General features: G+C 33.4%; 1 long non-coding RNA gene across 1 annotated transcript in view; it reads left to right on the top strand.

Annotated features, from left to right (window-relative positions):
• The first annotated feature begins 1,759 nt into the window (after positions 1–1,759).
• LOC128247120 (uncharacterized) overlaps positions 1,760–2,775 on the top strand; it is a 6,177-nt gene continuing 5,161 nt past the window's right edge. The window contains exon 1 of the long non-coding RNA XR_008263546.1: positions 1,760–2,452. This is a non-coding gene — a long non-coding RNA (uncharacterized LOC128247120). The remainder of the gene's footprint in view (positions 2,453–2,775) is intronic.

The following is a 2,775-nucleotide window of genomic DNA, read 5'->3' as shown; positions in this document are numbered from 1 at the left end:
TCAATGAAAGACTGTATCAATTGTTATTATTATGACTGGAACACTAAAAGTTTGGGATTTATTTAGCAACAACAGAAACTTTGAAGTAGTACTGAATCAAATAAGAGTTGAATGTCTCAATGCTATGAGGGAATGGAATTGATATAGACAGATTACCTAAATATAGCTAATGTCGTTCAATGATAAAGTAACTGGAGACTGGAGTGATGATAATTATAATGTCTTTGAGATAACGACAAGCCAGCTACAATATACTTTGCTACAAATAGGACAAATGGCACATAAATTTAGAACTGCTTATTTGCCATATGTTCGATTAAGATACTAAAAGGTCACTGAGCAAAGATATGTAAATGACTTAGGAATCACTCACCTACGTTAGTGGAGTATAATCCTCGCGCTATTTAAAAGCTTCTGAATAGATTTTAGACATATTCATTGTTTCTGTTTTCAATTTGCCATGTTGTTAAGTATACAGATATGTACATAAATTGCATTTCTTTTATTAACGCACATGGCAAATTCGCACATGATATATATATATATATACACAATCATACATACATACATGTATATATGTGTATATGTATGTATATATATATATATATATATATATCATATGTATTATATGTGTATATATCTACACATATAAACATATATATATATACACACATATATATATATATGTATATATATATATGTGTGTGTGTGTATGTGTGTGTGGGTGTGTGTGTGTGTGTATAAAAATTATCATTTATATAGATAGGGTGATAAATTGAATATTAAATACATTTAAAACCACGTGGCCTAGCATATAAAAAAATCTGAAAATTCAGAAAAAGTTGTATTACACGTGTATAACGGATGACCACTAGGTGGACATCCAGTACGCTGGAAAGAGGTCATCAACGACCCAACCACAAAGAAAAATAATGTTCTCCAGAAAAATTTCGAGAAACACCAGAACAGGACAAATTGTGAAATATACAGAATAAAGAATTATCTATGAACTGCAGTTTAGAACATTAACGTTTTACTTACGTAACAACATCCGTGTTCTCCTCAGCATAGACGTTCTAGAATCAATATAATTTACAGAATTATACACGAATTGTCTTCATGAAACAAGACTTGCATATAATTTTACCGATTACATTGGGGCTATTTTTTAAAATGCCTCAGCTCCAGCGCGCAAAATTCTGGAAACAATTCAGCAGAGAATAATTCATTGCAGTATATGTTGCCGGTTGAAGAGCATAACTATTTAAATTATTATTTATATAGATAGGGTGATAAATTGAATATTAATTCAATTTAAAACCAAGTGGCGTAGCATATAAAAAAATCTGAAAATTCAGAAAAAATTGTATTATACGTGTATAACGGATGACCACTATGTGGACATCCAACATGCTAGAAAGAGGTCATCAATGACCCAACTACAAAGAAGAATAATGTTCTCCAGAAAAATTTCGCAAAACCCTAGAACAGGACAAAATGTTAAATATAGAGAATAAAGAATTATCTATGGACTGCACACACTCACACACACGCATACACACGCACACACACATACACATGCACACACACACACACACACATACACATACTCACACACACACACAGATATATATAACTATATGCATTTATCCAAATATATAACAATGTATCAATGTATTATATAACCATATAACCGAAAAGGAAACATAATCTAATGCATAGAACAGTAACCTATTTCTATATAGTTAAGTCTATTTTCGGTCAGGTGTAGATCAAATCGCCACTCTTCGCATCATCTTAGAGCAAAGAGCAGAGTGGAATGCATAGCTTTATATTAACTTTATTGATTTCGAAAAAACATTTCATAGTGTACATAGGGAAGGCTTATGGAAAATTATGCAGCACTACGGCATACCAGACAAGTATATATCTATAATAAGAGCAGCTTACCAAGGAATGTCATGCCGAGTCTTGCATGGAAACGGAGCTACGGATAAATTCGAAGTAAAAACAGGAGTTCGACAGGGCTGTATACTTTCTCCCTTTTTATTTCTACTAGTTATAGATTGGATTATGAAGGAAACTACTATTGAGAGCCAAACAGGCATTGAATGGACGGATGCAGAAGCTCTAGAAGATCTCGACGTTGCAGATGATATAGTGCTACTTTCACAAACATATAGCCATATGCAAAATAAAACATCAACATTAGAAGCAATAGCTGCCAAACTAGGATTGAAAGTCAACTGCGACAAATCAAAAATTATGCGCGTTAATGAAGAAATTCAGCGAACGTATTAAACTAGAAACCGGTGCTCTAGAGGATGTAGCTGAGTTTACGTATTTAAGTAGTAAGATAACGTTCTCATGCGGCACCAACGAAGATATTAAGACAAGAATAAGTAAGGCAAGGACCGCTTTTCACCTGTTAAAAAAAGTATGGGGCGCAAAGGTAATTTCAATAACGATCAAAATAAGAATTTTTAACACTAACGTAAAAGCGGTGTTATTGTATGGGGCTGAGACATGGTGAACAACAGTTAAGTGAAATAAGCAAATACAATTATTCATCAACAGATGCTTGCGTGTTTCGATTAGGGAGCAAATATTTAAGAAAAAGTGGAAGTGGATTGGTAGCACAATTATAAAAGACACACCAAATGTAGCGAAAAGTGCTTTACAGTGGAATCCAGATGGATATAGAAAGAAAGGTAGGACTAAGAACTCGAGGCGAAGATCAATACAAAAGGATATAGAGGAAGGGGGACGTTCATG

Source organism: Octopus bimaculoides, chromosome 2, assembly GCF_001194135.2.
Source record: "Octopus bimaculoides isolate UCB-OBI-ISO-001 chromosome 2, ASM119413v2, whole genome shotgun sequence".
Taxonomy (NCBI): Eukaryota; Metazoa; Mollusca; class Cephalopoda; order Octopoda; family Octopodidae; genus Octopus; species Octopus bimaculoides.
This window is presented reverse-complemented; position numbering and strand designations above follow the sequence as displayed.